The sequence below is a fragment of the Chlamydotis macqueenii genome, chromosome 10 (assembly GCF_036417535.1).
Source record: "Chlamydotis macqueenii isolate bChlMac1 chromosome 10, bChlMac1.mat, whole genome shotgun sequence".
NCBI lineage: Eukaryota > Metazoa > Chordata > Aves > Otidiformes > Otididae > Chlamydotis > Chlamydotis macqueenii.
Window position 1 is genome coordinate 19,490,841 of NC_141565.1, and position 20,669 is coordinate 19,511,509.

A 20,669-nucleotide genomic window follows, 5' to 3' on the forward strand; every position below is an offset into this window, starting at 1 on the left:
CGTATTGTAAAGTGACACTTCCTGGAGCCCTGGGTGTAGTTGTCTGCCTCCATTTGGGCTTTCAGAGGTTTGCTTTCTGTTCTTTCTTCAGCTTTGAAGTAATGTTTTTGATAGCTGATACATTTTGGAGGCCTTTGGGTGAGTGGGACCAAGCGAGAAGAAGACCTTGCAAGGCCTCTCTAAACTGCTTGATATAAAATATAATCTCCGACGTGTAGATGTGAGTGCAGGCTGCATCCAAGCCCTGATACATTTCAGGTGAGCACCTCTGGGGTGGACGTGCAGCAGCATCCTCTGTGCTGGTTGTTGAACGCCCTTTGGCTCCACAGCCTGGTCTGTGCTAGTGAGCGCTCGCCTGCAAATTGATGTGCTGTCGTGTGCCAAGCCATTAGCCTGCAAATGCAGCGTCGGAGCTCATGTAAACATCAGCAGCAGCTTTGGTGTGTGTCGGTAGCTTGTGTATGTTCACTGGGATTTTGCTTATGGGCCGTGGTATGTGCGGGGATTTGTGGTGAAAGGTCCTCTGCATAAATCTTATTCTACAGGCAAAGCCTAGGTGCAAACGTGCTCCTCAGAACTCCCTTTAGATTCACGCTGGAGCTAACATCTGAGCTTCAAAGCTAAACGCAGTGGGTCTTGTTTAAAGAAAACTTTTCAAGTTGATTGTTAAGCAAAATTAATCCCCCCACTGTGTCTTTTTGTGGGTTGAAAACAAAGACTCTTGCAGCAAAATGGCTGAAGGTTTTAATCCCTTTTAAGAAAAGTAACTTTTTTTTTAGACAAAAAAAAGAGGAAATGTAAGATGATTAAACAGGATTCTGCTGTTTTCCCCTAGTGTTCAACATCTGCTGTTTCCTTTAGGTCATCAGCCACCATGAAACCAACATTTTAATCTACAGACTGATTGCAGCAGCTGCCTGAAGCCCTGCTCATAACCTCAAAAACCAAACTAGAAATAATGCCATTCCAGATGACCTTAGTTTAATTTGCTCAATGTATTTGTAATGGGACATGGTGTTGCAGATGGGCGTTGAAGCTAGAGATTTCATCTGCATTAGATAAGGGAAGAAAGTGCTACTTTATACAACAGAAACTATTGCGGGTTTAATTCAATAAATTGTAATCATGTGCAGTATACTTGTGTTCACAGCAAATGTCCCAGATATCCTGGAGAGGAAAACATAAAAGGCTCCATGTCTTTTAGCTTAAGAGCTGTTAATCATTTTGAATTAATTTGTTTGGTTTCACTTAGTGTATTTAGAGCATGACAGTTGGTTCACTGAGCGTGACTCTGCTGGGTCATGGCAAACAGCGTTTTTCTAGTTTTGAGGAAAATCCCATCTGTCCATGAAATATAGGTTCTGCCCGGTGTAGAGAGAAAAAAGCACTCTTCTTCTAGCTGGTGTTGTTGCAAATCTCCTAGATGCTGGTACATATGACTGCAGTTGGGTCATTTAGTTATTGTCGTTTCTGAGCACTTGTGTGTTTGTTTTAATAAAAACAAATTGAAGCAGAACTGAAACTGATTGAACCTAGGTAGTGGTGGGGGGCTGGTGATGCAGAGAGGGATGTTACAGGAGGTACATTTGTGACCCACGGAGGATTTACATCCTGGCTTGAGCTGCGGCTGGTAGGAATGCTGGACTGTTTTGTCTCTTCTTGCGGCTGGGCAGAATCAGCTGGTGATCTCTTGTTATTCGTCTCGGAAGGGGAGCGGTGCTGGAGGAGACAGATGGAAACTTTTCTCTGTATTATTCTAGGAGAGAAAAATATACAGGCTCTTTCCCTGTGTGCTGGCTGTTGGACAGGAGCCACCAAAAAGTCTTAGCAAATCCCTAAAGCGTGTCCCCCTGTCTTACTGATGCTTTCCAGGAGGCCTATCTGGTGAAATTATCCTTTGCCACTCATCCTTGCGAATCGTGCAGGAGTGGCCAGGTAGAGGGTTACACGGGGGGCAGGACCGCTACGTGCAAGCTGAAATGCTGAAGTTACGGCTACGTGTGAGCTTTGGTAGCTGCTCCGGTTTGCAAAGCCGGCTTGCCAAAGCCAGGAGAGTCCCGACTGCGTAGTGGACAGCAGAGTCGGAGCTCCCCTTCCCACAGAGCCGGTTGCCTCATCCCTGCGGAGGCCGAGGGGAGCTGATGTGGGTGCAGTCTGGGTGGGGAGGGAGCGGCGATCAGAGTGCACGGGAAGAGATCACCCGAGCTCTGCTACCGACGCGCAGCGTCCAGCAGCTGCCGCTGAAAGACTTGCTGCGTACTGAATACCCTTGGATATCCGACAAAGAGGTGTAAGAGCTACCCAGATATCTTCCCAAGACTCTTCCTGCGCTGGCTCTGTTACAGGCTGAGGTCAGTGCTGGGCTGCTGGACTCTCTGGCTCTTTCCTTGAAGTGAAGATTTCTGTATTTAGGATGATTCCAAATATTTCTATTTGCCTCATGTGCTTTTCATTATTTGTTGTTTATTTTCCTGCCTGAAACACATTGATGTTGTTAAGCTGCTCATGGCAGGAAACATTTGCATGAACAAATATTTTGCTAGTTGTGCTCAGATCAGGAAATCACCCAGCAGGGATATTGTTTCTAGTTGCTCTCACTCTCTCTTTTTAAAAACTAATCTGGAGCTCCGTCACCCAGCATGGGGCACCAGTCATTGGCATTTCAGTGAGAAATTTCTAATGATAACTGAGTAGCAGTTGGCTTGCTATTGAAAGTCATTGAAACATCCCACCTGTCACAGCAAATTTACACATTCATATGCTAAAAAGCTCTGAATCAGCTGGTGTTATGTTTCCTTTCTGAGCCAGACTGTTTGCCTCTTACTCGCAACCGAGTAGCAGATACTCTCTCCACGGTACGTACGAGTGGGTGAGCATGTGCTTACAAGCTGGTCCTCAGCGATTTGGTCTTTCAGATGTGATGTGAGGCAGAAGTTCACCACCTGGATGTGGTGTCCTGTAGTAGAAGGCAAAAATGCTGGTGTTGCTGTGCAAATCCTGGATCCAGCGTTGATTTTGGAACTGGTTGTGCCAGATGGTGAGGTCTCTGGGCTCACACTATGGCTCAGGTTCTCAAGGATAAGTAGACACGGCTCCATTTGCAGTTATAAGGCTTAATTGGTTTAGAAACACACATATAATTTTCAAAAGGCATTCCTGAGTCTGGTGGCCTAAGACCTTGCACCCTTCACCCCCTGCAAAGGCATCTGGCCAGACAGGCAGCTCCCTGCTCACTCTGAAGCGGCTGGGGTAGCTAAGAGGTTCTGGCCAAAATAATGCGTCTTCCCCCTACACAGGGCTAATTACCTGTGGTGAGGTATCTTCACTGTGACTGAACTTGTTCATAACTTGGAGACCATCACCTTTTCCTTGGTGCTCAGCGTTCGCTGTCTAACGCCGCAGACGACGTTGCTGCCTCTCGCGCTTGCTGTGACGTGACCGAAGGCTGAGACCTCACGGTCTGAGGTTGCTGTCCTGTAATTCACTCGTTTTATTCTGGAAAACCTCAGCCCGGAGAATGAGAGAGCCTGATGTCAGTGACTCTGCCCAGGGCATGTCTATGTTTCTGTGCTTCTATGTACATCGGCGTGGGCCTGTGGGTCACCGTCTCCCCAGTATTAGTGATTTTTTTTTTTTGTTAACAAAATGGCTAATTCAGGATGAAGGATATTGACTGTAGCCACCTGACGGAGGACAGGCTCACAACATGAATGATGACTAATTGAGTGGCAGATGTGTAATTTGTCATTATTAAGGCTGCATTTGTGCTGGCAGCTGCTGTTTGTGGATGCTGGGCTGAGGCTGAAGGCGATGGTGGATCCCACACTGCCACCTTCTGATATTGTAGCAGAAAGATACGGACAGGTTCCCATCCTGCGATGCCAGAGCCCACAGATCCCATGCTGAGACACGCGAGGGGACCCTGCCAGTGCCACATGCGTCAAAGGGCTGCTTGGCCTGCTCTCATGGGACTTTGTGTTCCTCCAGTTCCCCAGGTCAGACTTTACCTGTCTTAAGTCTTGTGTCCTGCAGCACAGCACCGTGCACAATGTTTGGTGTTAACCTGTGAGGAAAAAGAGGAGTTTTAAGCCTTTATGAGGTAGGAACAGGCACACCTTTCAAATGTTTCTGTTGAAGAACTGCATCAGGGGATAGTGTTGACACACAAAACCTAGTTCCACGTATAAATCAGTTTGGCTTGCATCAGGAGGTCACTGAATAAAACAAAACAATTATAATGAAAATGTAAACCAGTTTAAAGTGGGAAATTTTCATCAATTTACATGCACTGTTGAGATAAACTGCTCTGTTTCGTTAGGACAGTCTGGGCAGTGGCTGATATTTCTTAGGGCTAAGTTTTAGCATCAGATAAAAAGACTGAGAAATGTTTGGGCCTTAGTAGATGATACAGCCTGGAGAGGATTCTTGTTGGATCCTAGGTGATGTACGTTAATAAACTGAACAACTTGATGCTGTTAGTGCTGATAGATCCTCGAAGGAGATGTCCTCTGAGGACCCATGATGGTGTGGAGCTTCTGATTTGGTGCTGGCTTCAGTAACGCTGGCATGAGACGCATTAACCTGCATTGGCTTCCATATGTGCGAGGCCTCTGAAGAGGCGGTTGTACACATCTGCTTTTGCACAATGTTCCGCTAATCTAAAGGTCCTGATGCAAGCATTAGCACTTGAGGGTGTATGTAAATTTATGACATTCCCCAAAGGATTTGGGTTCTATAAATTTAAAATACTGGCAGGCTGGGACGAATATAATCCAGTTTCCATATGTTTCCTGGTATATAACAAAGAAATAAGCACATTTTCTTCACACCCGCACAATGAAAATTCGAGCCACTAAAACATCTCTTCCATTCGAAGAACGGCAGTTCGTTTGGCATCTTCTGTTAACATCAGGCTTCTGGGATGAGCAGAGCTAGTGCAGCATTAATTCGTCCTTAAGACTGCGAGCAAGATGAGAGCAGTGTGTGAAATAGGGAAGAAGGTAGAGTGGTTATTTTTGTGTTGCACTGCTATTTTTTCAGACTTTTTGCTATAACTTTGCTCTAACTCAAAGTATGATGCTGCCTTTCTTCCTGAGGAGAGTCCTCTTCCGTTCAGACCTCTCTTCAGTTCCTCCCGTAACTGTCCCGCTCTGCCAGCTTCAGGCCTGGTCTGAGGGAACAGTGAATTGGTTCAGTCTTTTCCACGGTTTTTGATGGGTAGCAATGGTTTGTCCACTCTGACTGGATGTGCAGAGGAAGAGAGAAAGACAAGTGACAGCAGGATCCTCCCTTTTCAGACAAAATAAGCTATTTACTCATTTATAAACTGGCAATGAAATGGCACTCTCAGCAGGCTTTTTCCATAATACCACATTCTGTTTACATTTTCCCCACCCTCTGCTACTTATACCAGTCTATCTTGTCCTTCTGTTGGCGTCTGTTGACTGACATCCCTTTCTGTGTCTTATCACCTATAAACATCTTCGCTTTGCTTACAACGTGCTACTGAGACCCATTGTAGCCTGTCCACTTGGGTGTTTCACTGTCATTACCAAAAGGCTGACTCCCAAATGTGAGTGGCCCATGATGCCCATCTCCGTCCCATGCTGATTAGATTTACACTTGCATTTTTATTCATGCTTATGGGAGGAACTTCTTTTGCACATTCACAAAGTGCCTATGTTCATTCAGAACTTCTGTAAAACTCCCTGTGGTTGATATGCATCAAACATCTAAAGATGATACCGAGGCACAGCTTGTTTGGATGATCAGGATTACCTTGAACGCCCCGTTGGCTTGCCTGATTCCATAGGTTGTCTCTTATCTTGTTTTAATTGCAAACCGCCTCAGGGTGGGTTGTGTCTTCGTGTCTTTGTACAGGTCAAAGCACTTGACCAGAGCTCACTGGTCCTGCTTTAGTAGGACTAGTAAGAACATTCTGGAGGTCTGACAATATTGAAAAGGGTCTCTTTGGACACAAAACATCTCAAAAAAAATGTTTTCAGAACAACAGGATTTTGCCTTACATGTTTGATTTTATGTCATTAAGTTATTTTGAAATATTGACTGTGTTTTGGAGTGATTAAATGAAAGGATTTTCTTTGCGTCTGTTTTTCCCTCCAGAGCAGTGTGTTACTAGAGCTGCTGCGTACGGCCAGCCGTTGCTGTTGCGGAAGGCAGAGCAGAGCCCAGCTGGCCAAGCAGAGCCGTTACCTATTGCGCCTCCTCCCTGAAGGGCTCCATAGGTGAGCGTGCAGCTGGATAGCTGGCTCCTGGGCCCGTGTTTTAAAAGACAACAGATGTTCATCCCTGTAGTTTAAAAAGGGCTCAGCTGCACTTTTTACCACTCTGGAAAGCAAGGCTGCAATGCCTTCCCACAACTATAGCCTTCAGAGTTTACATAATGTGAAGCAATGTTAGCAAAGCCAATGTGATGTTGACACTATAATCTTGTTGAGGTTTAAATTTTTGTATTTTCTGGTATTCTGATTCTTGAAAATAGGCACTTAATGACTTTGTGGGAGTGTTAGGAGGACTGTGGGACTGAGAGGACGAAATGTTTATCCTAAGCTGACTCTTTGACGGTATCTCTGACATGAATTGCCGGAGCACAGGGGAGTGCTCTGATCTCTGCCCAGTAGACAATGATCTCAGGAAGACTGTGTCCACAACTGGACAGGGCTGTTGCTTTTGGCTGTCGAGATTCAGTCGTATCACAAGGGAATCGGTTAGTGAGAGAGCATCGCTGGCATCATGTGTGCGTCACTTTCTCCTGGCATCAGTGCTGTGAAAAGCTCCTAGGAAGTTAGATGTCTCTGAGCATGTTTATGTGACTCAGGCACACACAATCCTTGTAAATCCTTATAAATACTTGTTCCATATTTACACGATATTTATACACAATTTTTTTTCTAACCAAAACATTTGTTCTTTTCACACAGAAATTTTCAAGGACTGCAGTGAAGGTGCAGATTGCTGTAATGTGTTTTGCTAAATTGTTTGCTACTGAGCACGAAGCAGTTAGAAAGTGAATACACCACAATATTTGCTGCGCAGGCAGATATGACCAACCATCCACCAAGGGCTGCCCTCCAGCTCTTCCACAGATTTGAAATTCAAATCACTTGGATGGCCCTTACTGCTGTTATTCATCCAAAAACCTCAGCCCCCTCAGTCCGCATCTATCCATCTTTGAAATGATGAAGGGTGTATTTGGCTGGGAAGGGGAAAGAAATACCCTGAAATAGCACTGAAGGGAGTTGTTACGTGCGGCGGGTAGAGCCAGGATGTTTGCTGCTTGCTCTCTGTCCTCAGCTCACCTCCTGTGAAGGGCTCTGGAGCATCACTGCCCGGCAAGGGCTGCATGTTTTTGAAATGATTGCGTTTTGCTGCCTTGCTGTTCCAAGGCCGAGTTGCTGTTGCTCATCGAATGATCTGCTGTGGAGAGGCATGGTTCTCCTAGAAAAAAAATAAAGAAGTTTGTGTAACTACGGCTGAATCTATTTGCTGGCCTAAGCCAGATGCAAAAGGATACTTAAAGGCATGAGACTTAAGCACTGAAATTGGGCCTAAATGTTGCTTTGGGACTTTGAAAATTTGACTTAAATTTCTAAGGCACTTGGGCATTATTGAACACATCCCCTTGGAGCTGTATGAATTCTGTTTCTGGCCAGCTTTGTATTTAACTTTCAGATGGTGGTTGGAACATGTATTACCGTGACCTGGAAAAAGAGAATTGCATTAAGTTATGATGGGGGCACTGGGGCTATTTTTCTTGCTGTATGCCAGAAGGTGTTTGAATAAATTGACAGCATATTTTCTTATTCTTCTTCATCTTGATTTATTTCTGTTCTTGAACTTCCCCCTTTGGACAATCCAGTTATATTTTTTCCTCCTGAGCTGTATGCAGGGACCCAGCCTTCTATGAGTGGTCTCTAAACATATGTCAGCAGATTGAATCACTGCTTTTTTCCATTTGTGTGGAACTGATAAGACAAATAGAGGTTACCCTGAAACACTAGATTTTGGAAAGAGGAGGGGAACAAATTTAGAACAAAGACCACCCAAAATATTTTCAAGTTCAAGATTCCAGTGAAAACAAACATGACAAAAATTATGTGCTTCTGATTAGTTACATAAATTAGCTGGTATTGTTCCTTTTTCCAGGCCAAATGATTTATTGGTTTATCCCACACAATGTTAAATGTAAATTGGAAATGGGTGAAATTACATTTGACTGCGGAGCACGCAATATGTGCTCAGCTGGTAAGCAAAGTTAGCCCATGTGTTCTGGGCATTACGGGTACACAGTTACAGTGTTCTGGCATGAAGTGCCAGCTGTTAGGCCATGATCTGAATGATCTGCAGATTGCGAGCTATCGAGTGTATGAATCTGTGACAACTGAATAATGAACATATTGAAAAGATTGTGACATTAGTAGACCAGCTGTAGAGTGCACAACTGCTCAATTTCCCTGTTTGCTGCATGGTAAAAGCAAGTTATATTCCTGACTTTAGAAAGAATAGGGGCAGATCTTCAAAGAAGAGTCAGGGAAGAGCCAGGTACCAAAATCCAGCGTGGGACCGTCAGGTTTCCACCTGGATACCCTTCTGCCTTCTTCAGTGACTCAGGCTTTTGCAGTTTCTCCTGCCCTGGGCTCCTGGCCGAAACGGTGACCGATGGCAGTTCCCTTCTCATGCTGTGTGTGTTGGGAGCGGGAGAGAGGGCAGCTCTGAGAACAGCTTGGCCAAGATAAGTCTTTGCTGCTTGGTTTGTGAGTCCAGACTGACCTTACAATGAAGGGAACTTTGCCTCTAGGAGGTGGGATGGAGCCTAGTTCATGAGAAGCTTCAGCCAGTTCCCACTGGAGTGAAACTGGGGCTCTGGTGTGTGAAACACCTTCACGTGCTGCTTGGAGTTGTTCAGAAAGGCAGAGGCCATACAGAAAACTGAAATTCATTGCTCGGTATGCAGCTGTCACGTCATGTGCTTTTATTTTAACTTCATATTTCTTTCGTATTTTAACGCAAAACACGGTCATTGTGATGGAGGCAGGTTTGTTGTACCACCTGTTCCTCTTTTTGTTTAACATTGAACATCAGGAGTTCATGGTCTGGTGTTACTGTGTGTGTGTATACGTACACGTACCCGTGTGCGTCCGTTTGTCAGTGGGAGCTGAACAATCCCGCTGTTACACACTACTGCGCAACACCTGCGTTTGTGCAGCATGTTTACTGATTGATGACAGTTTTCAAAACATTTCTCTTTCCCACATATTGGATTTGTGCAGAATTTATTTATTTATTTTATAATTTGTGCCTCTTCCAATTCGTTCTGTCTTGTGTTTTCCTTATCGGTGTCAGTTGTAGTCAATTACTTGCATCAAAAGATTGAGGACCTAATTTATGGCATGATGACATACAGTAGATACACTGCTCCCATTAGAACCTGATGAAACCTCTCTATTAATTTTCTCAGTGTGCCAAGTCAAGTCACAGAGGGTAGACCTTTGATGAATAAAGCATATTTTCTTACTTAGCTCCATTCCTAACTAGCTCAACTTCTAGAAATAACATTGGTTGGCCAATGAAAACACTTCTTTGATAGTGGTAGGAATTTAAGATAAAAAACAGCTGGGTAAGTTTTTTTAGACGAAAGGAAACAACTTTGAACTCTGCAGACAATGTAGTTTAAACCCAAACAGATGTGGTTTAATCTTGTTTTTCATCCTCTTGTAGATTTTCTTTAAAAGTGCATGCATGTGCACAGAAATGATGACTTTCAGATGTCTTGACATAATTTGTTGGAGTATCACCTTGGTGCATAAATCTTCTCTGCCAAATACTTCACGTCTTTGAACATGGATTGAAAGGTACCACAGAGGATTTATGTTGCTCTTTTGGTGCTATCCTGCAACTGTGTGAAAGAAACAATATCATCATACGAGTGTAAAGTCTGTAAAATGAGAAACTCAGATGTGTTTTTCTGCTTCCCAATAAATCTTTTTACCATGAGGGCCTAAAGCAACTCTAAGACAGAAAAGACAGTATCAGACTTATTCCAAATTAGCAGGCCCCTTTGATCCGAGCCCAGCCCTATCTTACTTCGGTAGCTATTAGTCACATCTGGCATTTTCATATGCTAATTTTCCTCTCCCTTCCCTGTATGTTAACAGAAATGGAAGTAAACATATAAACAGTCTTCCTTTCAATAGATAATCAACTTTTGATATACATGCGGTAGTGACACTGTCTGTCAGTACATGTTCCAATCACCATTAAACTTCAAAGCTCTGTGCAATCAAGACCTGCTTCTTCCCTACAGACAAATTGGAGGATTGAATAGAAGAGGGCTGGCTACAGATGTGACTCTGCACAGATGTGAGCATCTCTTTCTCCCCGTCTCCTTTCCTTACCAAAATCAGGGAGGAAGGATGGAAGAGATTCAGAGCTGCAGGAGGAGAAGACCAGGAGGCAGCCAGCACAAATAACAACCTCTTTTCCGCTTGGCAGAAGTGAAGAGTACTCAGAAAAAAAATGAAGATACATGGCTACAGTGAGGTTCAAGAACTGAAGCAAGTACCACGATAGCTGGGAAGAAAAGTAACTTACAGACATCTTTGCAAATGGGTACATATTTTTAGTGAGTCTCATATTTGGCCTCCAAGTCTCAAAAATGTTTAGGCCTGTTATGGTTTAAGCCTGTGAGCTCCGTTCCAGCTGAAACCAGGACAAGGGGAATGAGTAATTCAAATACCTTTTGAGTATCTGAGCATTGCTGTGTTTTCCTAAAGTCTCTGCTTCTGGGACGAAGATACTCTATGAGACTCAGCAAGGGAAAATTTTATTTTTCTGATCTTCAAGGCGGAAGGAAAAATATTGAAGATGTAATTCAAATGTGTCATTAAAAAAAATCCCATAGAAAACCGAATTCATTACCTTAAAACAAATTTTCTGATTTCTAGTCATTTGGGGGAGGCAGTGATTTGTGATTTTAGAACAGAATGCAAATGCTGTGCGTTTCCCATGTCTCCATCATGTTGCAGTAAGTACTGGCATAAATGACCTTTCCTGCCGAGCCCAAGAGGGTTCTGGGCTTGCCCTGCGGCTGCAATGTGTTGGTCCTGTCTTGTCGGCAGTGCTTTGAAATTAGCCAGGCTTTTCCTGCTTCTCCTCCTCCAACGCACTCACTCTGAGCGCAGGGACCTGGAGGTAGGTCTTTTTAAAGCTAGAGATAAAGCCATCACATGATTTCTTCCAAGATTAAAAACATAGCTTGTAATAGAATAAATTCAGCCAGATATCCTGGCTTTTTACCATGACCTAAGCAGTTGTTGTTTTAGCAGATAGCAGTTAGGAACCCGTTCTCAGTGCCAGGTGGAAAACCGGGTGAAGCTGCTGTGGATGTAACTCTTGAAGCTCCTCTGGATCATATGTTGTTATCTACCTTGCCAGAGGATGCACCTGCTGCTGCTCCATTTCTTTCGAAATCTTCAGGGTGGCACTGCATTTTATCAATATTTTCTTTTTCTTCTTCTTTTCTTCTCTGTCAGCAATAAGAGTTTTTTGTGTACAAACAGATTTATTTTAAGTGACCTTTAAAATTGTTTATTGAGACATTTCACTGGTCCTTTTTTTTTAATAAAGATCTTTGCCTTATTTGCTACGCAGAGCAGGGGTTACAACAGAAAATACTCACCATAGGGAGCTGACAGTCCGGGCAGCCAAATGGCATCCATTGCCTTCTGCGCACAGACATGGAAATACTTGGTGTATGGGATCTTGTGAATAAAGCACTCCAGATTCCCATAACAAGCTGATACTGCAGCTGTACTTTGTAAAGCGTGGCCCTGTGTTGCGTGTGTGAGGCTGCCAAAATACCCTTGAGTCAGCAAGAGTCAGGTCTCAAAAAGAAGGACGTGGCTCTGTGCCGAGCGTGCGGGAAAAGCATCGTGTTTAATAACCCTGTATCTCCGTAGATCCAACCGTCCTTTTTACCCGATGTACCTGCAAATCTGGGAGCAGATGTGCAAAGCGCTTGGGATTTGTTCTAGTTTCTGACTTCTTGCTTGCGGTCTGTGTTTGTTCTGCACAGGAGCAGTGTGTTGTGTTATGCGCTTTTCATGGCATCTTCCAAAAGTGTCAAAAACCCAGTGACCTTCGTGCATCCCAAATGTCAGCGTCACACACCTGAGAGGCCGCAGAGCTGCTGTGTGGGCTCCTCCGCTTACGCTTTCATTTGAGCTCCATCACTCCGCAGACAGCACACGACTGAAATGTTATTTTGGCATCACCGAGAAGAGCTGATTGACAGGCAGGTGGAAGAGGAGGCAGTAACAAATGGGAAGAGCAGTCATTTGCACAGATGACTACAGAAAACCTGTAATCAATTAATAACTTGCGTGTTCAGAGTACAGATGAGCAGTAAATTATTAACTGCGGTCTAATAGCTTTAGCTAGATGATAGAAGATAATTTGCTATGCTTACATTAGCAAATAACTGAGGTAGTCAGGATACATGGATTCATCAAAATCCAAAACTGTTGCAGTGGAATCTAAAATGTACCTATTCAGCTTGAACAAAACTTCTCTATTGGCATGCCTTTTGAAGAAAAAGATTTTTTTTCCATTAAAGTTTTAACCTATTATTTATCGGTTTTGCTTTTCAGAAAAAGGAAAAGAAACCAGAAACCTTCAGACTTCCTCCCACATCTCTGCTCCCCCAAAAGTTAAAAAAAAAAAAATTGAATTTTGATAAACCTTCAGGAATTTTCTGAATGAGTTCTCTATATCTGCTGCCATGTGCTTCATGGCTTACATGGTAAAGTGCCACTACACTTGACAGTTGTATCTGTGAAACATCCTGCCATATCCTCCTCTTAGTTTGGAATAAATCCTGTGTAGACATCAGTGAGACTATGCCTAGACCTTTAATCTTCTTAGAGGTGGCCAAGTTCTGAATTATCTGCAACAAATGTTGTCTAGTAGCAGAAATACAACCTATGCTTTTTTTTTTTTCAATTAAAAGCTGTGTATGAATTGCAGGAGATTGGATTTTATGGCAAGTATGAAAAGTCAATTAAGAATATTTTAGGTGAGTAAGGAACAGGACCTCAAGTCATGGATTTTCTTGGTTTTTTTATAGGGCTATTTCCCTTATTCTGCTGGTTTTTTGGTAATTCAGTTTTGTGAGGTATACTGTAAAAGCATAAAAATAGGGATTTATGAAATAATCTGAAGCATTTAACTGTTAAGCAGCTGCTGACTCTATGTAGCAACATTAAATACATGCAGGGAGCCACTTGGTCAGTGTTATGGTTAAAAGACGTGCTTATGACTTGTACTTCATGCATCACGTCCACTTAAAAGTGGTGCTTTAAAGCTTGTCTCCAACGTACAGGCAGAACTTACCTTGTTCATTGCGTTCGTAAGCTTTTTAATGGTTACACAGTTTTATGACAGTGATACCCAGAGATGCTGGAATAGTTTGAGCAGCCAAATGGTGAGATTGGTGAATAAAAACCTGGGACTGGGATGCAATCACCTAGTGCTTTTCTGATAGCAAGTATTTATCCTGCATTCTTTGTTTTTAATGCAGCTCTTCTCTGCCAGCTAATCAGAGCCAGCAGAACACGCTCTCTCTGATATAAAGGGCATCAGGAATTGCGTTTCACGGGTAAAAGTTCCTTCAGCAGAATGTTCCTGTCCCTGCCGTGCCCTCAGGGAGCTTTGCCATTGCAACATGTGGCCCATACATCCTGTTGTAGTCACATTAGGATAATTACTGCCTTCAGTGGGAGCTGAGGTAGCCCGGACACTTCATAACTGGTTAAAAAACCCCCTATGTCTGTGTATATGTACCTGCATCCTCATTTTCAGGTAGGTGTTTATGTTACAGAGCCAGAATTCCAGCTTCACCCTTTTCCTACTTTCAGTCTTCTTGAAAGAGAGGGACTTTAGCCCCCCTCATTATCCATCCTGTACTGATTTCTTTCTCTTGGGGATGCTCTATGGGCAGTGTTGCCATGGGGACACTTGCTGCAGCCTGGGCGATGCAAGCCGTATCAGGCCTGGTTATTTTTAAAGGTAGTTAGTTACCCTTTGTGTGTAAATGTAGAGGGGAGAGAAATTCTGTAATTTTATGGACTTGCTCTTGGTTTTTACCATTGTTAGCTGAACAAGTGAGCTCGCTGTCTCGTGTCACCTTGTCTTGCTGTTGTCATGGTTCACGTTGCCTTGCATTACAGATTTGGCCCGAGCACCGTTCCTGCTGCTGGCTGACAGCACAGAGCATCTGCAGAACTGTCCCGTCAGGGTGTTCGCAAGCTCCGCCGTCCCTGGGTGACACGGCGCTGGCACCGCGGGCTGCGGTCTCCCTTGGATCTGCCCCAAGGTGAGGAACACCATGACCGGACCCCGCAGGGGCTCTCTGGGCTGGCGTCCCCATCCCTGGAAATGGGCCTGCTCTAGGTTCTGCGTGGGCAGCTGCAGTCCTGCCTGCAGGGTTTGTGTTTGTCCAGCACAGATGCAGCGTGTGCAGAACAGGAGAACGTGAACAGCGTTACAGAAACAATATTTCCTGTGTTTAGGAGTCAGATTGCAGCTGCAGGGACTTTTAAACTGAGAAGCCTTTTATGATAATGGTGTGAGTTAGAGAGCAAGTCTGAGATACCTGCTTGGTGACGGCAATGCTTTTGCCTGCTTCTCTGTGGTGAATTTTATGCTATATTTTAAACCTTGTTTCTCTCTCCTTTGTTTCCTACTTGTTGGGAAAGATGGATTTTGAGAGGAAATTGCAAAAGACGTTTGGGATGTACAATTTGGTTTTAGCACAGGACTTTCTTATGATTTAGACAAGTTTGGAACCGGGATAAAATTTTAATAAGCTCCTAAGTGGCTCAGGAGCCAAAATGGTGTTGTGATAGTTGCTCCAGCTATGTGTAGGGTGCTAGCTTGTGCCATACGCTCATATTACAGCCAGCGACTCGGTCAAAGTGAGACAACCATCCTTCTGCATGGGTGCCATTGCTGTGTATATGTGTGAGGTGCATGTTCCTGCTCTCTAATATTTAGTGTTTAGCAGCTAAGTTGTATTGTTCTGCTTTTACTGATAACATTTGGCACAGCTTTATGTTGAGCTAAGGAATGCCATGTAATTAATTGCTGCATGGTGATAATATTTGGGAAAATTCTAATAATATTATGGGATAAATAATCCAATAGGCTTAATAATGCTTCTTTTTCTCTGTGGAAACTTTGGGATTTTTTTGGGGGGACATTTTTTCTGTATTAAAATTATTTTTTCTTTAAATATGTAGTCAAAACTGTTTGTCTGTACATATCCCTTTGTACAAAATACTCCTGTGGGTCCTGGTTGACATTTTCAACAGCAGGTGTTCCCGCACACCTCTGGAGATGCAGGTACGGAGCCGCCTAGCACCTCTGCGTTAGCGCAGTTATTGCTGGGGCAACACCACAGATCAGTTTTGCTGTTGGAAACTTTAAAGGTGTGACATACGTTGGATGTACAAGTGCTTAGTGATAAAAATCTGCATTTCCTTAGTGCGCTAAGAGCAATTGTCCCCTAGTGTCCATTTACATTCCAGTTAGGAGGGGCAGGAGGAGCAAGTGAAGAGAGGTGCCCTCACTGATCTGCACCGGGAGGGCTGGAACGGCTCAGGACCCAGAGTTAACTCAAAACCGGTTAAGGGTAGGGTTAAATATCCTACTTTTCCTTCAGCTATGAGGTTTGAGATGCAGCCCTACAACACTGGTTTCAGTTTCTGGTCTCCAGTCTTGTGCCATAACCACTGGAAACAGTGCTGCCTAACTCTGGGTAAGTTAGTTCAATTGGTTATGTTTTGTTTTTTTTTAAAGTAGCAAAAGGTTAAATCAGAAAATGTTGGAGCATCATCAAAACTGAATCTCGGGGAAACAGAGGAGTCTAAACGCAGCGGGGGGGGAGCTAGCGAGGACCGTAAACCAGAGCCAAGGCTTCTCGCGGGAGCCCTGCCTTGCGCCCAGCTGCTGATGTGGAAACTGTCGTTCAGCGTGAAGGAGCATCAAATCATGTTAATGAAGTTGGAGCATGAACTCAGAGGCACCCCTCTGACGAAAAAGCTCTTAGTACTCCTGTGATTAGCGAGTGTAATTAGAAAGTCTGTGTTCACTGGAAGGAAACTGTTTTGGTCTATGCTCTGGTATGGATTAAACTGAAAACCAAAATGTCATTGTGTTTTGACTAATTGCTGTTGACACTTTTCAGCAAAATGTCAAAACTTGAAGTGAGGCCACATCAGAAAATTAAAGTACAGTAAGTACATAGCTGGTATTTAAAATAAAAGAAATTAGATGGATATATCTAAGGGAAAAGAAATTACCAAACACGGTTGCTTGGGTTCCATAAAATGAAATTCAAGTTCAGTATATTAAAAAACATGTGGACTGTATTTGCAAACATTTTATACAAAGGCCTGAGAGCCAAAATAGGAAAGATGTGGCTGCAGATAAGCTCTCATGTTCAGAAGAGAGCATAGGTCATGGATCAGGCATGAAAAAGGAAAACTAAAGGCAGGATCAAGTGTAGTAAGAGAATATTTTGTTACAGACTTCAGTAGATTTCAGAGAACTCAGAGTATTTGTTCCCAAATCGGTTGAAGGAAGGGCTCCCATCAGCCTCAGTGGACTTTATTTCAGGACTACACTGAACAAGGTTTATGGGAGAGGCGGTTTTAATTCTCAGACTCTGCTCATTCAGAGGCATCGGAAATTCCAAAACTGGCTGTCAGCAAAAGGTACCTCAGCAACATTTTCTGCTTTCAGAGAGAAAGAGTCAGTTAAAACTCTGGAGTTTTGATCGCCAGCTCTAGCGGAGACACAATGCTTTCTTTGACTGGTCGGGGTAGGTGGTGCAAGCTGGACTGGCGGTACGAATCCTAAACCAAAGCTCTGATTTTGCTTGGTCTCTCTGCAGATGAAGCTGTCAAAGCTATCAGGAGCCTAAACATGATGGTAGAAACCTAGCACTTTCAAAAGTACACATCCTCCTTTGGTACCAGGCAGGTACCAAATTTTATCCTGGTCAGTTTTCTTGTAACTTGTTAAAGACTAATGAAACACAGCTCTAGGTATAACTAACAGTTTAATGTGAAACGATTGGAGGGAATTCCCCTGGGATTGACTGTCTGCTGGAGACAGGGAAGGACGGTTCAGTCTTTTCTGCTGAAGGCCGGTCTCCAGGGATCCTGTCTGTTAGCCCTTCACAGTCCGCTTCTCCAATATCTGCCGTGACGGCTGGTATTTTTTATTCCTTTGCTTTGCACCTGTTTTGTGTTAAGAACCAGCAAAAGCTGAAGCATGACGAGGAGAATTTGTCATGTTGTGGTTCTGATACACCCGAGGTAGGATGCTGATCAATCATGTACGGGTGGCTGCCCCGTCAGATCGCGTGGTCCGTGCAGACGTACCTCGTTGCTGAGAGCAACTTAAAATCATCATCGATTTGCGGGTGGATTAAGGAACGTAACAGCATTCCCTTGCTGAAAGCTAGAAAGTGGCCCATTAGCAAAGGTGGCTGGGTGGTTTCAGTGAGCTCCTTTTGTTTTTATAACTTTGACAAAGGGAAGAGCATTTCAGGTACCGCCTGGGACCCTCACTTAGACAGGTCAGGGAGCGGGCACCAGTGTAAAACCAGTCTGCACTGGTCACAGTATTTCCAAAGGAAGAGATTAGCAGGCAAACAGAAATAAATCCTGCTGCTTAATTGCGTTGTCCTTGAAAAAAGCATGTCTTCTTAAAGACTTCATTCAGCACTACTTTTCAGATGAGAATTGACCCCACTCGTGCTCTTATTGTCTGCAAATGACATAATTTTAACAATTAATACTGCATACAGTATTATCGTACTTGTGTTTCTCACAAATGAACTATTGTCTGTAGGTGATTGAAAAGCAGATGAGGAAATGTAAGGGAAGGACTCAGCGCCCCTTAAATTTTTTTAAAAGTCAGCACAATTTCCATCTGATGTGAATTACATTGTATGCTTATACATTTTTGTTCTAAACTAGCAGCACTAAAAAGGTTTGTTTCTAGCAGATTCTTATCTTATTTTTTCCATGTGCATTGTAGTCTCCCACTTACCAAAGGAAACCTGGAAGGATTTAAAGAAAATTGTTTAAGAGGGAATAAATAATATTCATGAGATGCCTTCTGTCCTGTGGAGCAGACAGAGAATGCCAAGGTTCCAGACTAATTCTTGGAAATAACTGATCAGCATCACAGCCTGCCTTGCAAGGATTTCTCCTGCGGCAATTGAAAATGGGAATACTGAGTGGGAGCAACAAGAATGGAAAACTGCTGTACCATGAGATGGAAGGGGTATTTCAGAAATAGTGGCGTGTGTTGAGCTGTGCTGCTGAATTTGAGTTACAGCTGGGTGTTTTGTTGTGTTGTTTAAATTACATCACTGGCACTTAACAAATTCCAGTGTGTTTACCAATCGAAGTGAACACTTGTACTTTGCAAATCTGTGTAGGCAAGCCTTTGCAAGCGAGAGACTTCTTACACCTGTGTATGTTCAAGCACTGCATATTCCAGGTACAAAGAAAAAAAAGTTAGAGGGCTTAAAATCCTAAACACTTTAACACATAAAGAATACAATACATGCCTGCCTGGCGTGGGGGGTGCTCTGGGAGGAGTGGGCCAGCCCAGGTGGGCACAGATGAACTGATTTGGGGCAGGTGCTGGGCTCCCACAGCTGCAGGGGATGGAGAAGGGCTGGCCAGGCCCCACCCAGGCTGTGTGAGGCTGGGCTGCTCAGAAGTTTCTGGATCCTGTTGGAGAGGTCTGTGAAGGTTGGGTACTTATTTCTGTCTCCAGTATGGCAGGATTATTGTTTTTTCTGGATGCTGGTCTTGTTCTCGTGGCTGGGTGAGTACAACGCTTTATGTGCTGCGGGCGCTGTGCAGGCAGGGGTGGTATGTGGGTGCTGGTGTGAGAGTGAGCATTGTCATGTTTTACGAGGAAAAAGAAAAAATTCTGAAAAGGCTTCAAGTATTAATTCTCCTTTAAGCCTTGCTTTGATTCCAGTTGTGCAGAATGCATCCTTGCAGATCTGGGAGTGAGAGAGAAGCTTACTAACTAATATTTAAATACCAGTCTCCACAAGTACTCTGAAATTGCTCTTTCAGCACAGAGTAACTGAATAATTCCAGGGCTTGATATCTGAAGGTCTTTCAGCTCTAGCTGTAATACTAATGGGAGCTCTTTCCTTTCTGTCAGAGGAGTTTAAAGGGGAAATTTCTGAGTTGAGAATCTCTTATTACTACAGGCCTGAAATCTGGCTGGTTTTGATCTTAAGCCAATGCAGTTTTTAGGGGGGAAATAGCTCCTCTGTTCAGTGGAAACTACCATTTTTCTCTGAAGAAAATGGGAATAATTTTCTTTCAGTGCTGGAGTATCTGAGGCCTAAATACAATCGGAAAACATCTAATGTTAATCTCTGTAAAAGCATAATTATCAGCTTTATAGTAGTGCTTCATGCTACCCAGGTTAATGGTGATGTAAAAAAAAAAAAACCAACAAACAAAACAAAAAACCTAAACAAAACAAAAAAAACCAACCAGCAGCACTTGGATGTGCAGGGGACCCAATTCTGTGCAAGTGATCGGGGTCTGGGACGTGCCAGACCAGACGGCGTGTGTCTCCACAGCACCCACGCTTGCTGAAACGCCCAGCGGGTAGAAATGCTCGGTCTCTGCGATGGAGCCTGCGCTTACTGTGAGATACCTGAGAGAGGGAGGGTGAAGTGGGGAGAAATAAGCTGGTGACTTTGTGCGGTAGCCAAGAAGGGTGCATGGCTCCAAGTGTGAGAGAGGGGAAGCAGTCAGGTGTTTGCAGTCCTTGTACTGCTTTCAGCTGAAGCAAAGAGCTTGTTATGCGAGTCTCTCCTGCCGCAGATACGGGCCCGAAACAACTGAGGAGCTGTAACTTGCTGTGATTTTTTTCTGGAAAATCAGTTTGTATGGGTTGGGTCTTGGTTCACGGGTCTGGAGGTGCATTTGCGAGGAGCAGTGTTTGAGTCTAGCGTCACAGGAACTGGTATTGCTCGGAAAGGTGAACTCGCGTGTGAATTGGAACCGTAGCTTGTTGGGAGGGAGCAGAACTCGCCAAGAAATGATTGGCTTCTTAGAGGAACTGCCTGGGCGTAGGACCGAAGGGGTGATGGAAGTGCAAGTACTTAACTGGGGTATCTTCTGTGGAAGAGTGTGGGAGAACAGAAAAAACCAAAGGCTGTGGTCTTTTGTCAAAGTTTAAGAGCATGTAAGTTACCATAGTCGTGTGTCAATCCTGAGCTGATTAAGCTTGGAGAAAATGTTATTAGGTCGATGCCAGCTCTTTATCCAATACACCCTCAAATGGCTTTCTTGGAATGGCATGCCGAGCTCTTAATAACACTGTGTGTGTCTTATTTGGGAGAAATCTGAACGAACCACATCTGAAAATCTAGAGAGGGTGTATCCATCAAGGGAGAAAACGTATTATTTGGTTTGCTGGTATTTCTTGGATTTAGTTGTTGCAAAGAAGAACAAGCAGTGCAAAACTACTGCTTCTGTGCACTCGGCTCAGAAGGAAGAGCTGTGGCATGCAAAGATTAGAGCGTGCAAGCGAAT